Source organism: Drosophila guanche, unplaced genomic scaffold (genome assembly GCF_900245975.1).
Source record: "Drosophila guanche unplaced genomic scaffold, DGUA_6, whole genome shotgun sequence".
Taxonomy (NCBI): Eukaryota; Metazoa; Arthropoda; class Insecta; order Diptera; family Drosophilidae; genus Drosophila; species Drosophila guanche.
Genome location: NW_022995745.1, coordinates 8,963,397 through 8,985,259, shown reverse-complemented (window position 1 = coordinate 8,985,259; position 21,863 = coordinate 8,963,397). Strand labels below are relative to the sequence as shown.

Sequence of the window (21,863 nt, the reverse complement as noted above, 5' to 3'; positions counted from 1 at the left end):
ACAAAACTTTAGTATCTTACATCTGGTTGTAATAAGCTTGGGCATTCTTTAAAAAAAGATTTAACTTTGAAATGCAAAATTTTTATTTTTGTGCGGTATTTTTTAAGAAATTTTGACTTTAACAACTCACGAAAAGTACAACAAATTTAAATCCTGTGTCTATTATTTTTGTATGTATAGGTGCATTATTTGAGCATAATTGCTCATCAAAATCTATGGAGAGATAGAATTATACCCGGTATTCTATGAATAAATAGGGTATTTTGTATTTGTGGGGGAAAAATGTAACACACAGAAGGAAGCATTTCCGACCCCAAAAAGTATATATATTCTTGATTAGTATCAATAGCCGAGTCGATCTAGTCATGTCTGTCTGTCCGTTCGTCTAGCCGTCCTTATGAGCGCCTAGTACTTAAAGACTATAAAGATAGAGCAACCAAGACTTCTGTATGCTCACACTGTTTCAAGTGTATTTCAAAATTTCGCCCGCCCCCGCAACCGGCGAAAATCTGTCACATTCACAATTTTGAAAATTAAAGAAAACTGAAAACGCCATTCCGTAGGGAATGAACATATCCATCAGATCACCCAATTGGGATCAGATTGGATCATTATTATAGACAGAATGAAGAAACTAATTTGCAGTGGCTAAACCCACCCCGCCCAACATATATAGAAAAAATGTATGTATATAAAAGATGCTTATAGATGCATTCATCAGCTTTAAAAAATAGCAACGTTAATTACAACCAGATGTAAGATCCTTGAGTTATGTGAAAAAGAGCACTACTTCTCAAAAAAGGCGTTAAAAAACATTACCAAATAAAAACAAAATTTTTTTAAATAAGTTGTGCAATGGAGAACAATTTATCATCAAACCATTTCTAATCCCCATATTTTTCAGAAAAATGTAGTCTGTCTGGATCGAAGCGGCAAAACCGTTTCGAAAAGTGCTATTAATGCATCTTCTTGTTCCAAAATAATCGATTCTGATAATGAAAAGTAATCCTAAATAATTATACCATACATACATTTCTTTTAGTGTCTGCCCTCCATTTTCTCTACGGGTTCGTGTTTTCCTTCTTTAGGGCCATTAAACATCCATCAATGCCTTTGCATGTATCAAATTGGTTAAACTATGAGTAAACAACTTTCGACGGTTTCATGCTCTTTCTTCTTTCCGCCGTTTCTCCTCTACGACGGGGCCTAACTCATATTTTGGCAGACAAATTTTAAACCATTGTTGTGGCAAGTCAATGAACTGGAAAAATCGCCTAGTTTCACACTCCACAGACACTTTACAGTCTCTTTTCTATTCTTCGTCTCCTTCCAGGACTAGAACTCTTTTCAATTAGTGCACTGTCCTGGGTACTGGGCCTGGTCCCGTCCATTGGCCCGGCCCCTCCTTCATGTTTTGTGTGATGTGAATGGCCAAGTATATTAAAAGTATATTTCTTTTGGCAAGACAAACTGTTCAGCCAGCGAGGGTGCACAAGGAACCAAAGGGATGGCGAATGAGGGATGATTGCAGGATTAAGGGTTGAGGAAGGAGTGTGTGGCAAGAGATAGTGACAGTGTCCCTGGTCCATTCCTTCCCTTACTATTGGCGGGGCTGTAATAAAAGCATAAGAAGGTGAAGTACTGGATGTAGGAGCCAGGATTTAAGACCGAGAACCCAGAACCCCGAACACTGTCCCGGATCCTCAAAAAGTGAGCAGTGGAAGCCAGGAGGTTATTGTTCTGCTACGCGAAATATCGCATTAAAAACCCAAAGTACGACGGACATATATGAAACGAGAAGGGACGTGTGAGACGCTTCTTACGCGTCACAACTTTTATACCCGACACTCAGTACTACATCTGCACCTTAGCGGTGTTTTTTCAAATTTTAAATGTTTTCTTCATCTGTCATCTACATCTACAACACTTCTTAGACCAACACGCTCCTTTAGCTCGCCGCCTTTCCCTAGACCCACACTCTGCATACTCTCGGCAGAGGCAGAGGCAGCGCCCGCACACAAAAAAAACAAATATAAGCTATATTAAATATAAGTCGGCAGAGGCAGAGGCAGAGGGGCGGCAGAGGCAGGGACCGAGTGAAGCAGAAGCAGAGTGTGAATGAGAGAATGTGAAAAAACGCAGAAAGCTGCGTGACAGGGTAGGTTTAGCCACTGCAAATTAATTTCTTCATTCTGGCTGTAATAATGATCCAATCGGATTGGTGATTGATAGGTATGGTGATCTGATAGATATGGCCATTCCCTACGGAATGGCGTTTTCTGTTTTCTTTTATCTTCAAAATTGTAGATTTGGGAGGTTTTCGCCCTTTTGCGGAGGCGGAAGGGGGCGTGTTCAGTTTTGAAATACACTTGTAACAGTGTGAGTAACAGCAGTCTGGATGCAAAATCTGGTGGCTCTAGCTTTTATGGTCTCTGAGATCCAGGCGCTCAACAAGACGGACGGACAGGCAGACATGGCTCTTTATGGGGTTTCCTTTTGTGTGTTACATACATTCACTTTGTGCACAAATACAATATACCCTATTTACTCATCTAGTACCGGGTATAAAATGATACATGTAAGAAGTGACGAAGTGGTTGGCCAGGGGGCAGGAGGAAGGAGCCTCTTTGGGGCAGATGCAGCGCAGCAGAAAAGGCAGATCGACGCCGATATGTCGGGCCGTGGATGTTCATTCTGTCACCATTCCACACTATTCCATTTCCATTATTTTCTCTCTCGCTATCCAATTATGTTACCTCGTTTTCTCCGTTTATTTCACTTTCTGCCTCACACCTCAGTTTCAGCACCCTGGCTTTGGCTTCGTTCAAAAGCTCATTCTCCATTTGAGCCTTTTACTTGCCCCTAACCACTTCTTCATGCCATTTACTACCCTGATCCCTGCCTCTCTTGACTCTTGACACTTCTTCTTCTGTTTTTATACCCGGTAATCGAGGAGTAAATAGGGTATATTGGATTTGTGGGAATAACGGTTGTATGCAAAGCACAGAAGGCAACGTTTCCGACCCCATAAAGTATATATATTCTTAATCAGCATCAATAGCCGAGTCGATTGAGCCATGTCTGTCTGTCTGTCCGTCCGTCCGTCCGTCCGTCTGTCCGTCTTGCTTGTCGGCTAATTCTAAGAGACTATAGGAGCTGGAGCCACTACACGTTGGCTCCAGACTGCTGTATGCTCACACTGAAAGCAGTGTATTTCAAAAATGAGCCCCGCTCCCTTCCGCCCCCGCAAAAGGGCGAAAAGCTCCCAAATCTACAATTTTGAAGATAAAAGATCTAAAAACGCCATTCGGTGGGGAATGACCATATCTATCAGATCAACAAGTTGGGATCCGATTGGATCATTATTATAGCCACAATGAAGAAATAGCTTATATTTGTTTTTTTCACATTCTCTCGGCCTCTGCCTCTCGCGTTCCTCTGCCTTTGCCTCTGCCTCGGCCGGGACTCAGTGTGTGGCTCTAGGAAAGGGGGGTGAGCTAAAGGAGCGTGAGAAGTGTTGTAGATGTAGATGACAGATGAAGAAAAATGTAAAATTTTACAAAAAACCGCTAAGGTAAAGATGTAGTACTGAGTGCCGGGTATAAAAGTTGTGACGCGTAAGAAGCGTCTCACTGGTCCCTTCTCGTTTTTAGTTGCCACGAGCCCCTCCCATTTCATATTTCCTGTTTTATTTCTTTCTTTTTGGAAAACTTTCCCCTAGCACTCCTTACCTCTCACCAGTATGTCTGTGATGCTGCACAAAAACTTCCGAAAAGATGTTGCAAACGCAAGCAGGAAAACGTAAATCTGGCTGAAGCTGAAACGTAAAGAAAACATAAAAAAATATAAATGCGAGGAGGAACGTTGTGAGGCGCTTCGTACGCTCAGTCATTATATACATATGTATCTTTGTATGTACAGATGTACATATACCCTATTTCCTCTTCGAGTACCGGGTATAAAAAGAAAAGAAAGAACAAAAAAAAGGCACAATTTTGTGTGAGTGCGTGCAAGTGATAGAGGAATTGAGCGTAAAGGATGGGGCAGAAAAGAGTATACGATAAGAGACAAAGCGCTGAGTGTTTCTTGAGGTGGGGATAGGGTTGTAGGACAAGGTCGACCCTAATGTTGCGCTGCAACATAAGAGAAGATAGGAGAAGAGAATAGAGAGGAATGAAATAAAAAGCTTCCGTGTCGTTCGCACACGAGAAGAAACCCATGCGACGTGCGGCTTCTCAGTTAGCGATGCTCTGAGTTTGTGCGTGGAAGCTGAAGGAAAGGGAAAAATGTTCAGATGCTATACAAATGTGCCGTACCTTCTTCGTGTGCCACCGACTGTAGATAATTACAAAACCCGAAATACCGCACCCATCAAAATGCGAAAAAAAAGTCTCGTTCCGTCTTCCCTGAGAGCAAGAACGTAGAGATAAAGAGACTACTATTTTTTTAAGGAAATGTCACCACTTTGACCATTTCAAAGCCGAACATACCGAACATTTTATACCACTGACGTGCGCCTGTCTTTGCTTTTGCAGTGCTTTTGTGGGGCATGTATCTTTTATTTCAGCTGGAGCTGGATTTTGACTGTTTGCTGCCCCACGAAGTGCGAGTGTCTGGTGGGTAATACAAAAAGTCATCTCTTGGTTATTTTTACGACTATCTTTGCTTCGGTTTGGACTCAGAAATGAACAGGGAGACGGAATGACCACAAAGCCAGACGCACAAGAGCCGCGACTTCGTACTGTCCTTTCTCTTCTCCTTCCCTTCTCTCCATCCTGCTCCGATCTAACCTGATTCTGGTTTGTACTCTGTATTTTGTTGCTGTCTCTGTCGCCTAGAAATGCATTCGTTTGCTTTGGAGCGTATTTACAAGTAAGAGGAAGATACGAGAAATCCAAATGAAATACATACATATAACGCGGATATAAAGAGCGACACTGAGACAGAGACTACAACTGTTACTGAGATTAACAAGCCCATGATGATTCACCTAATGCGATTCCCTGAGTCTCCCCGAGTCTCGAGTCCAGCTTTAGCTTCAACTGTTTTTGCCGCGAATTAGTGGCTAAAGGCGCGTAAACAGCACCGCGGCAAATACAAATTCGGCGCTTCTTACGCGTCACAACTTTTACACCCGATACTCAGTACTACATCTGTACCTTTGCGGTTTTTTTCAAATTTTACATTTTTTCTTCATCTGTCATCTACATCTACAACACTTCTCACACCAACACGCTCCTTTAGCTCGCCCCCCTTCCCTAGACACACATACACTCTGCAGAGGCAGAGGCAGCGGCCGCACACAGCAGAAGCAGAGTGTGATTGAGAGAATGTGAAAAAAACAACAAAAGCTGCTGGAAGGGGTAGTTTTAGCCACTACAAATTAATTTCTTCACTCTGGCTATAATAATGAACCAACCGGATCCCAATTCGGTGATCTGATAGATATGGTCCTACGGAATGGGGTTTTTAGTTTTCTTTTATCTTCAAAACTTTAGCTTTGGAAGATTTTCGCCCTTTTTGCGGAGGCGGGGCTCATTTTTTATGGTCTCTGAGATCCAGGCGCTCAACAAGACTTACGGACAGACAGACATGGCTCAATCGACTCGGCTATTGATGCTGATCAAGAATATATATCCTTGGGGGTCGGAACCGTTTCCTTCTGTGTGTTACATACATTCACTTTGTGCACAAATACAATATACCCTATTTACTCTTCGAGTACCGGGTATAAAAAACTGAAACACGAATTTTTCGTTTGTCTTTTCGTTTGTATACTATCCAGCAACGTTAACAAAATCCACAGATTCTTATCGATATATCAATACGAAGAGCGCGTGTAGACTGAGAAAACAGCTGGTAGACAGGCCCGAAATACATATATATAATACATAATATATATCTCATAATAGATAATATGAGAAGATGATAATAGAACTTTATTAAACATTAAATCATTTTACTGAAATTAATAAATTCATTATTTATAATTTGCGATTTTTTGTCAAACATTAGATGTATGTAGATGCATGTAGATGCAGATGTAGTACTTCGTACCGGGTCTAAAAGTTGTGACGCGTAAAAGCGTCTCACACGTCGCTTCTCGTTTTTTATATGAAGTTTGGCAGGACTTTTTTTTCCGTGGTGCAGGATACCCGCCTTTTAAGTGGATTTGTGGACAAAAAACATGGCTCTCTGCGTCTCTCTATCTCTCTTGTCGGGGTTTGGTTACGTGCCAGGTCAATTGTGGATAAAAGTTGTCAATATTTATGTCGATAAACGCATACGTGCAACCCCTCTCAGAATGGGGCAGGCATTGGCATCGACGTCCCATCCCATCCCCTACTACCAACGATGAGTGTAGTACGTGCCACGGGCGAACGAGACAAGTTTAATCGTCGCGTTATTGATGGCGAATGTACGTGATAGGCTCACACACCACCGGACCACAGAGCAATATCATCGTGAATCATGTCTCATGCCTAATGGTCATCATCATCATCTGGTTAATTGCCATAATGAAGGTTGAGATATCTTTGCGACGGCAACAGCTTTTAACAATAAATCGAGGAGCCACCTGTGTGGCAACTTTTTATTCGGTGAAGAATTGTAGGCTCAAAAGTTTCAGACCTCTTGCATGAATGTGTATAAAGATACACCATGCTGTCCATCATGGAGATTTTCCACAAGAGATGTTCCACTCTTTCTTCGAAAGAAAATTCCTTCATCGTCATCGATTTCTTTATTTCGTGCAGTGTTTGACTCTAGGGGAGGACAGCGCGCTAACAGAGCGTGTTGGCGTGAGAAATGAGATGTCAAATGTAGAAACAAATTTAAAATGTAAAATTCGAACAAAAAAACAATAAGGTACAGAAAAACTGACTGAGTACCGGGTATAAAAGTTGTGACGCGTAAGAATAGTCTCACACATTTTTAGATCACCATTTTCAGCACAATTTTTGCCGAGGGTAACGGAATAATAACACTACTCGACACGATTTTGCCTTTTCGATCCAAACTAACTTTTTTTTGAAAGATATGGGGCTTAGAAATGATTTTTTTGCTTGTATAGCAGAACTTTTTTTTAAAGAAGAATCTGGTATTTTTTGTAACGTTAACATAAAATATTTTTAGCTTTTTATACTTTTTTAAGTATTTCTCCAAATTTTTGTTTTCTCTACGCAGAGCCCTTCCACTCGTACTTATTGACAGCATTGTTAGGGGTGCCGTTTAGCCGACGGGACCGCCTATTAATATTACATCATGGTTGCATCATGTGCAGACCCGACGAAACCGATTTCAATAAAACGCATTGGGGGTTGTCAAACCACAAAAATAAAGAGAGAATGCCGACTAGATACATACATATGCATGTATGTACATATGTATGCACGTGGATGAGGCACAAAGAACTTATGTTCTGGGGAGGCGAAGGCACCAATCAAATATTCTTTCCAATCGTTCTTCCATGCATCCGCATAAGCCATAGAAAAAAACCAATTCTTGTTATTCATTTATATGCCCTCCCGGAAAATCCGCTAACAAAAGAGTCTAAAGAAAGAGACAGGCCACGACGTAGGAGGATAACTCTTAATAAGGATGTGAAAAAGTTCGGCACTGCTAATTGAGCGAACACTTAAATCTTGTTGCCCTTCGTTTTTAACTCGGAGAGAAGAACGGAAATTAATATAATATGAGGTAAAGCGAGGAGGAACGTTGTGACGTACGTTAGTACATATGTACATGTGTAACATGTGGCTGTCGGAATGAAGGTCTTGTGCACCCGCTTTGAAGTAGTTACAGAATGGATATGGCGAAGGTCTTAATAGAGGCAGGAGACATGTCAGATCTTGGCGATGTAGAAACATAAGCACATCTACATATTTATGTATGTATGTATAATCAATGTAGGAAAGCTAAATATTAGATTTTTTTTTCTTCTTGAAAGGGTATACAAAATGTTGTGAAGTTGATGAGCCCCTGATGCCAGAAGAGGCGAGGACGACTTCTGCCCGAATCTATAGAGTGTCAGGCAGACAACAAAAGGGCCGCATCTGTGCGTCTGCATCTGTGTGGACATATGAACATAAGTTTTTTCATATGTACAAAAATGTGTATGTGTGGGCACTTCAAATTTAAAAAGCCATACATACAAATTGAGAACACAAATATGGGCGACTCCACTCAGATGCTGCACCATCTCTCTCTGTTATGCTTATCATTAAGCTTAATTTCGCATTGAAATTTAAAACTTGTCAGTTAATTATATTTCTAGAAAAGTTTCTCTAGGCCCTTGCGCTGGGGCGGTGCTCTCTTTCTCTACTTACCAAGCTACCTCTCTCATCCTCTGTTGGATATTTGGGAAGCGGACAGTGGCAATCCAATGGGTGCAGTTCTTAACTGGGAACTGGGGTGGGGAGCTCTCTTAGGTTCCTGAGGGGAAGCACTGTTTGGTGAGATTATTAATTCTAATTAGTTGCTTTTCCATACAAAGCGAAATATTCTCAAACTCGTTGCGCGGGGTGAACGGTGTGCACAGGGTGCGGAGTGTGCATGCCAATAATAACTCTTGGCAATGCTTTAATGCGTTACTGCTCAAAAATGGTGTTAACAGTATTGGATGTCAATACATACACTACTGCCCAAAAAATAGGTACACGTTTTTGAATTTCTTTCATGATTCCTACAACTTTTTTGGTAAATGAAAATGAAAAGTCCACTTCGCTTTTGGCTTTCTAACCGATAGTAGATTATAACTAGAAGGGGACGTGTGAGACGCATCTAACGCGTCACAACTTTTATAACCGGTACTCAGTCAGTGTACCTAACACGTTGTTTTTTTTTTCGAATTTTACATTTGACATATTAAATTTTTTCTAAATCTGTCATCTACATCTACATAACTTCTCAGCTCTATAGCTGTATAGCTCAGGCTCTAGCTCTTATCAACAAATCTGTAACAAATTCATGTTTCAACTATGTAGTCTGTGATCGATTTAAGCTAAAATGCATTATAACGGGTTGGTCTAAATAATAAGTACAGCAATTCTACAAAGCCAAAAACTCAAAACATATCAGCATTTTTGTACTGTTTTCTTATTGTCAGTAATCCCGTGTACGTATACTCCTAGTATACGGAGTACTGTATAGCCACCATTATTTTGTATGACTTTGGTAATTCTTAAAGCATGCCAACAAAAAGATTAAGCAATCCTTTCATCAAATCCTGATCATGTTCTTAAAAATTGAAAAATACCTCTAGTGTAGTTATTATTTTGACTAGGCCAAATATGCCCATCCAGATCAAATGTAATCTTAAAATGTAATTAAGAGGGCTCCCCACTTTAATTTTGGATTTAAATGCTTTGCCAAACTGCTTCTGCTGCTTCTGCTGTGTGCGGCCACTGCACTATGGGGCATTTGACCACTTTTTGTGGCATTAATTAATAACTTCCAAACGAAATAATATTTTTTGATTTAGTTTTCTGATATGAGTCTATAATAGTGAAAGGAAGGTTTGTTGAAAAAATGGGCGTGCCACCGCCTTTTCTTCAGGGTAAAATCGAATTTTTATTTTATTTTTAAATTTAATCAAACAAAAAATGATGGGAATATGTAAAGCAATGCCATTTAATCAACAAACTGTAAAAAAAAGTTCTTCAAAGGGTCGGTATCAAGGCTAGTGACAAGTATTAACACTTAAATTCAATGCAAATCGGCATCTTCTTCAGCAATGTTCTTCTTCACTCAGTTTAACATTGCAAACAACTCCGAAAATCCAAACTTTAGGTTATGCTACGAAGATTCAAATATCTGCGAAGACGCAGAAAAGCGCAAGAAAAAATAATATAAATTGGATTAAGAACTGAATACTCTACAATATCTATGCAGTTTAATGCTTCCGGTGGGAACCGAACACTTTGTAACTCTATTCAAAGACAAATTTTCGTCACAAATATGCACTTGTTAAGAAACTAGCCTTTAAACATATTATGAGGTAAATTTTTTAATTTCAAACTCACAAACATCTTTTTAATACCTGCCTGAATCGAGAATAATCGAGAATGTAAAAAATTAACTTAAATTGGTCAATTTATTAATTTTCGCACTTTAAACTTCATGAATAAAATCAGTTTTCCGATAACTTTCTATCGTTAGAAGCAAACAGCTGACTTTAACAGCTGTTATCTTAACAGGTGTGCGCACTATTAATTTGTTGGGTACGTAACATTACGGACTGATGTTATTGCTATGTATATCTGTCAAAAAAATATTACTTTTTTTACTTTTGTCAAATGAGTTTCGGCCAGGGAAAGTGGTCAAATGCCCAATAGTGCACTGTCTCTGCCACGAGTCTGCAGTATGTGGGTCTAGGGAAGGGGAGCGGGCTAAAGAAGCGTTTTGAAAAATACCTCTGGTGTACTTATTATTTTGACTAGGCCAAATATGCCCATCCAGATCAAATTTAAGCTTAGAATGTAATAAAGAGGGTTCCCCAATTTGGTTTTGGATTTAAATGCTTTGCCAACTTGTAATCTTAAAAAGTATAAACGAATTGGCAGCAATGCATTCAAAAATATTTGAGATATTTCATAAACGATTGGCTCTGCTCTGCTGTATCTATTTACTTTGCATGTTTGTACATACATACGTATGTACATATGTATGTTATGAAAGAATCTAATATGTTGATATGTTGTGGGTGCTCAGTGCACTAAAACGACCTACACACAGATACACCCTACATACATATTTACATATGTATGTATGTAGGTATGTAGATTCGAGATTAGAGAAACAGAGAGCAGAGCTGGGAAAACAATCGAAAACAGTAAAGTTTAAAGGCGAGTCATGTTAAGACAAATCAGGCCTCGTCATGATCTGGACTTCTGGATTCTTTTCTTTTTGTCTATGTCTGGCCACTTGGTTCACTTAACTAACTTTTGATAAAAATTCGAACAAAAACAACCCTGTCCAAAGAGGGGACTCAGAAATAGCCAGTCTTAAAGAGCGAGAGGGAGCGAGATGGTTAACGGACAGCCGACAGCCGAAACACACGCGGAAGCTATAAAAACTTATGACAAAATATATGAAAATGCACCCATTTTATTATGAAGAACGAGAAATAAATTGCAAAGCGTTTTAACCCTAAAATATAAAATACACACACGGCGCGGTGTTTCGATCCTGAAGTAATATAAAATGAAAACCGATGACTGTCTGTCGTCTCCAACCCTTTGGGCCATTTAAACATAAATGCTGAGTTTAGCAAAAGCAGAAAACCCAGAAAAAACGAGTAGGAACATGTGAGACGCTTCTTATCTTCAAAATTTTCCCCACAAATACAATATACCCTATTTACTCTTCGAGTAACGGGTACAAAAATAGGAGAGGAATGTAATGGAAGAAAGCCAAGGAACACCCTACCAAAAGCTTGGTTGCCTCCATACCATCAATAAAAACTATACTTTGAAGTTATTTCTTTATTTGATGGGATTCCCTATATATCGATCTCTTCTACAGAGATAAAGATATATACCAAAGCGCCTAGACTATAGTATACAAGTTTCCAATTAGTGATTCATATTACAGCTCCGTTCACGCGTTAGGGTATCAATGAACCAGAACGGCAGAAAAACAGCAGCAACAACAGCAGAGACATCATTAGAAACTGGAACAAAAGAAGGCCCAGGAACAATGTGGCATGCAATTGTTATAAAAAAAAGGCAATGAAACTTCAAAATGAATACAAAAGGCCAAATGGGGCAGCAACAGGAGAAACAGCAGGATGCGACCCTCATACGAATACAATAATAATAATATATAGGAATATATCGGAATGCATGGCAACAACGGTCGTGTCGTGAACAACGGAATTGTAGGGAACACTAAATGTGAACAGAAGGCGACAGGCTGATGCACAAAGTATGTACATATATGTATATGTACATACATATGTACGGCAAGAGAACTGCGAAAGGGAATGGAACAGAATGATGGAAAGATACTTATACGTACTTCGCAGCCTTGAAATGGGGACTTCTGAACAAAAATAAGCGAAAAGTATTTAGGATACATAAGATTAGGTAGTGGTAGAGGTGGGTGGTTAAGCCTCACAAATGGAAGAGATGATTGAAGAATTCGAAATAGTAGGAATATAATATAATTAAAAATAATATATAATAAGAATATAAGGAGAAAAATCAAGTCAGCGTAATATGGATACTGTAGAAAAATTCATTTGCAGTAACTATCCCCCAACCCTTCCAGCAGCATTGCACGCTGAATTAGAAGGAGGGCATGGGAAAGGAAGGGCAGAAAAACAATGATGAAAATAGTAAACAACACACAATAAAAGGAAGGCGAACAGAGACTGACAACTGCTTTTTTCTAATGGGGGATCGTTGATTTCACACATCTTCCTCTCTCTCTTACAAGACTGCTAAAATATTTATTCTGCATAGCATATTCCCCCATCTGGAAGTAATGGCTTGAGTTATTTTGTACATGTGCCAAACTTTGCTGACCCACTTCGTCCAGTTTCGGCCTTTGTGCTGAATGCAGCGCAGTTTGTGCGATATTGGAGGGCCAGAAGGAGGCCATGAGTTTTGTCTAAGGGTAGGCGAACGGCTGGGAGGGGGGGCTCGACAGGGCAAACCAGTTGTACACATTGTACAACGACATGGGTTTTGAAAATTGAATTAACAAAAAATCCTTGTACATTCCTTAAATATCATAAAAAGTGGGACAAGGGACACTTCTTCCGAAATTGTTGAATGGAGAAGATGAGAAGAGAGAGAAGAGACTTAAGCAATTATAAACCTCAAAAGCCTCATTACAATTTCCATCCACGTTGGAGATAGTTCAGGCACCGTCTTGAATCGGGGCTAGGGTTCCTCATTCAGGAATCTATTGCTATCAAACCACTGTGGTGGCTCTAATCCACTTCGACTCACGCGCACTTTCACAGCAACAAAAGCCTACAACCCCTAGAAGTGGCAAAGTGGGTTTATTGTATTTGTGTTTGAAAGTGGATATACATGTGTATGTAACATACAGAAGGAAACGTTACCGATCCCATAAAGTATATATGTACATATATTCTTTATTCGTAAGTTCGTCCGTCTGGATGAGCGCCTGGAAATCAGAGACTTTAAAAGCAGCTGCAACCAAAATCGGCAACGAGACTGCTGTGATATCACACTGTTACATGTTTATTTCAAAATTTCGCCCCGCCCCCTTTCGCCCCCACAAAGAGCAAAAATCTCTCATATCCACAATTTTAAAGACAAGAGAAAAATACAATTCTGTAGGGAATGACCATACATATCAGATCATCGTATTGGGATTAGATTGGATTAGTATTACAGGCATAATAAAGGAATTCATTTGCAATGGCTACCCCCTCCCCGTCCACCAGCTTTGCCCATACTTGTTTTTTGTTGCTTATTCTTTCTCATTCGCACACGCTGAGTGTGCGTCTCATGGGGTGTGTGGCGAGATAAAAAGGAATGTTGGCGGTAGAAGTGATGTAGATATAGATGACAGATGTAGAGAAAAATTAAAAAATTTAAAATTCGAAAAAAAAACCAACAAGGTACATTTATTATGACTGAGTAGCGGGTTTAACGCATACTAAGTGTCTCTTACGCCCCTCTTCGTATCATAATGGGAAAGCAAAGAACACCGCGAGTACACGCCATTAACGCACACAAGCCATTTGAATGCGAAATTTCGTTTCTCTAGCTTTTTTAGTCTCTGATATACAGACGCTTCATTAAGACTGACGGATGGACGGAGATACAGACATAAACTCGGCTATTGATGCTGATCAAGAATTTAAATGTATACTTTGTAGGGTCGGAAACCTTTTCTGCTGTGCGTTACATATGTATGTATGTACATTCCCTTTCGAACACAAATACAAAATAACCTATTTACTCTTTGTGCACCGGGTATAAAAACCGAAAAGAAAATTTCGGTTCCTGATGGGGTGATCGTGTGCCAACTGCGTTTTCCTCTGCCTTCAACCGTTACCGCTCTTGTTGTTATTTAATTTTTCGTTTGTATGATTAGAGATTTCAATGCTAATTTATTTTCTCTTTTCGTGTGTTTGTGTTTTTGTGGCTTGTATTCCCTAATGGTGCTTCCCATTCCAAATATCCCATTGCCTAGCTTCGGGCGTCCTCCGTTCGGAGGCTGTAATTAGCAATAGCGTTATGTGTCAATGGTTAATTTATGCAAAATATATCCAAAGAAACAAAAAAGACCTCCTTTTGTTATGTTTCCTTTCTTTCCAGCTCCTATTTTTGTGGGTTTCGTTTGTGGGTCTTTGTGGCTTTTGTTTCTGCTGTTCCTCTGTTTCTGGGGCTGTCACTTTTTGTATTTGAACTACGTGCTAAATAAGCAGAATGCTTGGGTAATGCCCCGCTATCAGAATCGAGCGCCAGCCTAAATGGTGGTATACGTAGGGTAGGCTGGGCCCCTTAATGGCGTCAATAATTCCAAACGGGGAGTTATATTTAATGGAGGGTTTGGTTCTGGCCCTGTACTTATAAGTATGTACATACATACAGTATGTACATATGTATATTTTTGTAAGGAATTGACTGTTACTCCTAGCTGTTCCCGGCTATGAATGTGTAATCATTTTCAGTTTGGATTCAAAAATAAGATTAAGATGTTTATCCGAATGCGGGAAAACATCATAAATGTGCCACTCTTTAAAATAAGCAAAAACCATTGGGATTAATAATAATTTGTTTGTGTCAGTTTATTTCGGTTATTCTGTCTTGTCGGGTTACCGAAAGTGGATATTTATAAGGTATTTCTGCAACCAGTCTTTGGCACTTGTTTAATTTCCATTTCTTTCTTCTATCTTTTATTTCAGGTATGTATCAGAGTGGAACTATTACATTGCCATTGCCCATCGAAACTTAAGTTCAGGCTAAGTACCAAACCACATCATCATGATGCGTAGATACATAATAACATGCACATGAATATGCATATACATATATAAATATTTTGTTGTGGTAGTTGTGGCCAACTGAAAAACTAAACTAAAAAAGTATTACGCAGTCCACTGCCCAAAACTATAGAAAAAGCCATGAACACGACCCAGCCAGGGTTTCCGAAAGGCCTCGAAACTTTAAATATAACCACATACTTTTTAAGGCATGACTTGATACTCTGGTGCTCGGGTGGACGCCAGGCAAAAGTTTCCTCCACGCTAGCATCATCAATTGGGTGCGTGATGGTGGCATGTCCATGTCCCAAAAAAGTTCCCATACTTTACGCCATTTACCCCCCTCTACCTCCTCCCATTCTCTCTCGACTAAATTATCAATAAACGACTTTTGCTCTCTTTGCGATTTTGTGCGGCGTGCAGCGGCACAGCACTCTCCTCAATGTCTTCGCGAGCATCTGCGGGGGAGCTGGGGCTTTGGGCGTGACGGCAACTATGAAACAACGGCACTAAAAACTAACGCACAAAATGTGAGCAAGCTGCAGGACCCACACACATACATAAAAGGCAGATACGCGGATGTAAAGGGTTGGCATAGAAGCGTGTGGCTGGAGAAATGTATATACATACATACATACATACAAATGTATATGCTTAGATACGCCGTGCCCTGCCCTGCCGCTGCCTCATTCTCGGCTCAAGGATGTCCCACCTACGTATGTCGTGTTGTTTGTGGCCTACCAACAGAAATTTGTTGGCCCGTTTCCGAGCCAACAAATCTCTGCAATGCTGGTGCCCGTCCGGTCCAACAACCATTTTCTTCCCCAAACACATCCGCACGGCAATAAAGTGCTGAATAAAGCTCCGTCGCCAGCATATGGAAGAGCCTGTCAGGGAAACTTTTGTGCAGCCTATACCCGTAACGTACCCATGTTGCAACCTGGGCACCAACGAGGCTAATGTAGGGATTCCTTTTTGCGTGGAAGTATTTACAGAAACATTTGGCTTGTAAGTAGTCTGTAAATCCATGTTTTATAGTCTAGCTGGCAATGTCTGAACCGTTCAAAATTTCAATAGCCTGACAATGGCAAGGCCATGATCCCTTGTAGCTATGTTCACTAATACACATTTCGTTCTGTCAATGCTGTAATGGCTGCATTTTCTGTGAAAACATCCTTCATCGATCTGTAGTGCATCACCTTCTTCTCAGTGGCTCAACCAATTGATTGATTCTTAGATGAGGGCGTGGCGGCTTTGACTGCTATAGGGGAACAGGAGTCTACTACGTGGAAACACATACAGCATGTAATTTCCAAATGCACATGCACCAGATGCTGATGATGCTGCTTCCTCCGCTAACAAGCCTCGAACGAGGGACCAATAACCTAGGCAGTCAAGCGGTTCCCTGTCTCTGCCTGGGTGCATACAAAAAATGTCGCAAAAAAAAAATGTTGCCATATCTCTATCGCTTTTTCCGGGGTTAAAAAGAAATGGAAAAGAAAATACTGGAAAGGTCTGAATTGAGAGCATCATCACCCACCAACCACCACACCAAAAGTAAAACGAGAAGGGACGTGTGAGACGCTTCTTACTCGTCCCAACTTTTATACCCGGCACTCAGTACTACATCTGCACCTTAGCGGTGTTTTGTCAAATTTGACATTTTTTCTTCAACTGTCATCTTCATCTACAACACTTCTCACACCAACACGCTCCTTTAGTTCGTCGCCCTTCCCTAGACCCACACACTGCAGACTCGCGGCAGAGGCAGAGGCAGCGCCCGCCCCAAAAAAAAAAACAAATATAAGCTGCGGGACGGGGTGGGTTAAAAGTAGGAAGAGTCAGCGCCAGGGGGAGGGCAGAGGCAGAGGCCGAGTGAAGCAGAAGCAGAGTGTGAATTAGAGAATGTAAAAAGAACAACAAAAGCTGCGGGACAGGGTGGGTTTAGCCACTGGAAATTAATTTCTTCATTGTGGCCATAATAATGATCCAATCGGATCCCAATTTGGTGATCCCTACGGAATTTATTTCCCTTTTAGTTTTATTTGATCTTCAAAATTGTAGATTCGGGAGGTTTTCGCTCCTTTGCGTGGGAGGAAGGGGGCGTGGCTCATTTTTTAAATACACTGGGTTTCAGTGTGAGCATACAGCAGTCTGGAGCCAAAATTTGGTGGCTCTAGCTCTTATAGTCTCTGAGAACTAGCCGACAACCAAGACGGACAGACGGACAGACAGACTCGGCGATTGGTGCTGATCAAGAATATATATACTTTACGGGGTCGGAAACGCTTCCATCTGTGCGTTACATACAGCCGTTATTCCACACAAATACAATATTTTTACTATTTTTTACTATTTTTACTATTTACTCTTCGAGTACCGGGTATAAAAAGCCACCACATTCATAGATAATATGCAGCACGAGCTTGTGGTTATTTTGTATGCTTCGTTGGTCTGCCAGTTTCCATGAACTGGCCCTCTGAACACCCGTCCCTCATCCAATGCCAATTCCCCATTTCCAAATCCCAATTCTGGTGACGGAGTACGGAAGAGTGCTCATCCAGTGGTCGTCGTGTAAATTTTTGGTTTGCTCTACAGTCTTGTCTACATGTCTCTACATGTCTTATTCTGCTGACAATATCACGACGTCGCTTTTAGCCATTGAGCTATACGTACCAACCTCAGAAGCTACCAGCGAGAACACACTCACAGCTACTCGCAGAGAGATAGACAGAAAAGGGAACGAAAAAGGATTCGCCGGCCATGATATGTCCCAAACTCGAGCCTCAGTGTGGGCCCAAGGCGAAAGCTGGAGAGCCATCGGCAGATTGTGGTGCTGTTAAACCACAAAAAGTTCCAACAGTCAAATGGTCGGCCACAAAGTTTTGGGCACGATTTTTGGCCAGCGAAACAAAAAAATGTCCCCAATTTTGTCCATGGCTCTTTTTGGCTGATGGTTTTTTGTTTTTGTCGTCAGTCAACGTTAAAATGTGCTGAGTGCACGTGGCTGCGGGAGTCATTATCAGTCCTCGGTTGAGGGAAAAATTCGAAGTAGTTGTCTTTGGCAGCGGAACTGGTGGGAAGGATCTCCTTCAGTTTTATACCCGGTACTCGAAGAGTAAATAGGGTATATTTTATTTGTGCACAAAGTATGTAACACACAGAAGGAAACGTTTCAGACTCCATAAAGTATATATATTCTTGAGCAGCATCAAAAGCCGAGTCGATTGAGCCATGTCTGTCTGTCCGTCCTGATGAGCGCCTAGTACTGAGAGACTATAAGAGCTAGAGCCACCAAATTTGCATCCAGACTTCTGTATGCTCACACTGTTACAAGTGTATTTCAAAAATGAGCCCCGCCCCCGCAAAAGGGCGAAAACCTCCCAAATCTACAATGTTAAAGATAAAATAAAACTAAAAACGCCATTCCGTAGGGAATGACCATATCTATCAGATCACCAAATTGGGATCCGATGGGATCATTATTATAGCCACAGTGAAGAAATTAATTTGCAGTGGTAATCTGCTTCTGCTGTGTGCGGCCTACGCACTACGCGCACATCGTTCTACGGAAGGGTGGCGAGCTAAAGGAGCGTGTTGGTGTCAGAAGTGTTGTCGATGTAGAAAATACCGCTAAGGTGCAGATGTAGTACTGAGTGCCGGGTATACAAGTTGTGACGCGTAAGAAGCGTCTCACACGTCCCTTCTCGTTTATATTGTATCCATTTATTATTAAATTTCCATTTTAGTTAGAATGCAGATGGTAAGAATCGCTTTGCCTTTTATGTTGGAACATAATTCTAGAACTCACATTCTTATTATTTTTATTACTGGACTGTTTGTTAGGTTTAATTTTGGGTTTTTTCCATTCTCTCTCTGTCGATTGCTGTCGGCTAGAAGTTCCCTTATCGATCAAAGCCACCAGTCGCTCGCTGTCTGTCCGTCTTTCTATCTGTCATTCATTCACCAGTCGGCCTCTAGCCACCAGCCCCCCGGTTATTGGTGCGCCTGTGGTGCCCCTTCAAATGGAATCAAAGTAAATTAGGAACTGAGTCACAAAACGTAATATAGAAAGGAATACAAAAGAATTTCAACAGAGACAGACAGAGAAAGAGAGAGAGAGAGAGAGAGAGAGAGATTGAAAGAGAGAGAGGCAGAAAAGGCAATCGTTAAGTTCAATTCTCTCCACAGTGATTGCGCACTTGATTACGATAAATGAAACGTCAACAAGGACGAGGACACATGTGAAGACCAGGACATAGTCCTGTGAGTGAGCCCCGAACCCTTGGGGGCAGCATACTGCTGCTGCATGCTGCACGTACTGTTGCTGTTTTTGTTTTCCTCACTGATTTCTTGTGCCTACTTTCCATCATTCTACTCTGACTTTGTGCTGCTTTCTCAAGCCCCTTCTCCCTGCTCCACCCTTCTTCAGAGCTGGTCGGCATTTCTCTCGTCTCCACGACCAAAAAATCTCAGAAAGCCAATATCAGGGCTGATGTGCCCTGATAGGCGGGCGTCCAACGCTGGGCGTCTCAAGGCGCCCGACCAAATTTTGACATGCTGGCAGCAGGCGCTGACTGGACTAGGGACATGAGCATAGAGACAAGAAGGGACATGAACATGCACATGAACACGGATCCGTATCCTAAGCCAGACATAGGGTGGTGGGGGTGACGGGATGCATGGTACGACTCGAAGGGTAGGGGTGATTGAGTGGGTCACGTCGCATGGGGGGCCATATGTTTGTCATTTTGCCGCTTGGCCACTTAAGGAAACAAAATGTCACCTACCCACAAGAACCAGGCTCAGGACCATCAAACACCACCATTAGGACCTGCACTGAGTGCACTCTATGCCTCTTCTTCCCTATGTCTTTTCTCAATCATTTCTTTCTGTATTTTCTCTCTTTCTCTCTCTCTCATGGCTATGTGCATGTGTGTGTGTGTGGGTCCTTCTACATTAGAGAATTCATTCATGTTGAAATCTGCAAATTTGTTATCAACGCTCTATGCCATTATGCTTTTGTTGCTTCAAGTGGATTTTTCCTCGCCTTTGCACTCCTTACTTTTGTGACGCCTCCTGCCGACGGAACAAAATTTGGGCAACACATTGGCCATTTGTTCCCTGAAGATGCTTTCTAGTCATATTTTCTGGGCCTGGTCCCATCGCCCTTCCCTGCAGTACGGGTCATCGCTGTGTAAACGGCAACTCATCGATGCCTGCGTCATTCACCCATCTGACATGAGCGATGATAACAATCAATAACGATCAATAACATAAACAGCTGTCTTTAACATGGATATATCCTTCGAGCGTAAGTGATGATGTGTCATCGAGAGCAAACCGGTTTATAAGTGAAGAATTTTACTAAAAAGTAATGCATTAAGAAGTGATGAATTTCACTAAAACGTAATGTATTTATAAATGAGGTATTTTAATGAAAAGTAAGGCATTTATGCATTCGTCATAGTCATAATCGAACAAGTAATAACACAAAGTTGTAGGGTACACTTTTTAGATGCATTTAAAAAAAGCCTTACAATGAAAAACCAGCAAAGCAGCAGATACATATTTTTTCGGCAAGGAAGCAGTGTAAGCATACAGCCATCTGAATGCAAGATTGGGTGGCTCTAGCTTTTATAGTCTCTGAGATCCAGGCGCTCAACAAGACGGACGGCCAGACAGACATGGCTAAATCGACTCGGCTATTGATGCTGATCAAGAAAATATATACTTTATGGGGTCGGAAACGTTTCCTTTTGTACGTTACAGACATCCACTTTGTGCACAAATACAATATACCGTATTTACTCTTCGAGTAGCGGGTATAAAAAGAAGATGAAATGCAAATGTATGGGGATTTTGTTGTGTTTCTATAGCTTGGAATTGGATTGGAAATACAGGAAGGATCCCAAAAATAGTTTTGGAAGTGATGAGGTGTTTCCTGTTTCATTGAACACAACTAAATACATATACTACATATGTATATAACGTGTTCACGCTATTCCCGAAAATCACTGGTGTTTACTCTTGTGGCGGATGCCTCATTGCGTTTTGAATAGTTTTAAAGCCTGGTGCTGATCGAATTTTCAACCAAAAAAACAGTGGAAAGGGGAATGATGTTGAACAACGAACGTCGAAAACTCACGAATGAAACATAATTATAATTATGGTCACAGACCTGTTCCTCCTGTCATACATTCGTGCCGTCATTTTAGCAGCCATTTTACATACATACATACATATCTACATTGTACGTATGGAATTAGTTGCATATTACAAGATATTAGTGGCTTCAGCAAAGGGTAAAGTTTTCCGCACTGTCAGAAAAAAGGTGGAAAGAAAACTCTTCTCCAAAAATAACAGGCCAGAAACAACAAAGGCAGCATACTCTGTCGTTGGGGCAGATGCAGGGTCAGGAGCAGAAGCAGAGGCAGGGCTGGAGTGTATTATAAATTAATAAGGGCACACACACATATGTATGTAGATAGATGCATACGCACTTGTGGCATAAATAATAAAGCTCCTTAGCCGCAAACTCCGGTATTTTCTCCTCGAGTTTGGAGTTGTTCTCTCACCGTTGCCGTCTACCGTTGCCTCTCGGGTAATATTTTGGCCAATTTGAGCCATACGATTGGGCAGGGGATCGTGGGCTATCCCTTCTGCAGAAAACTATCCCCAAAAGTTCGAAAACAGTAAATGTATCACAATTATTGGTTACAGTTCGTTTCATTGTGATCAATACATGTAAATGTTTTATTTTTGTTCCATACATATGCCCAGTCTCAACTGTCTCAAAAGCCATTCATCAACAATTGCGATTACCACCGAAATGCCCACCACAATCTTAGTGTTCGGACTACCCAAATTCCCCAGTCTGGTAGATAGTTCCATT

General features: G+C 41.1%; 1 protein-coding gene across 2 annotated transcripts in view; it reads left to right on the top strand.

Annotated features, from left to right (window-relative positions):
* Positions 1-21,863, top strand: part of LOC117581484 (teneurin-a) — a 111,687-nt gene that overhangs the window by 4,751 nt on the left and 85,073 nt on the right. The window lies entirely within an intron of this gene.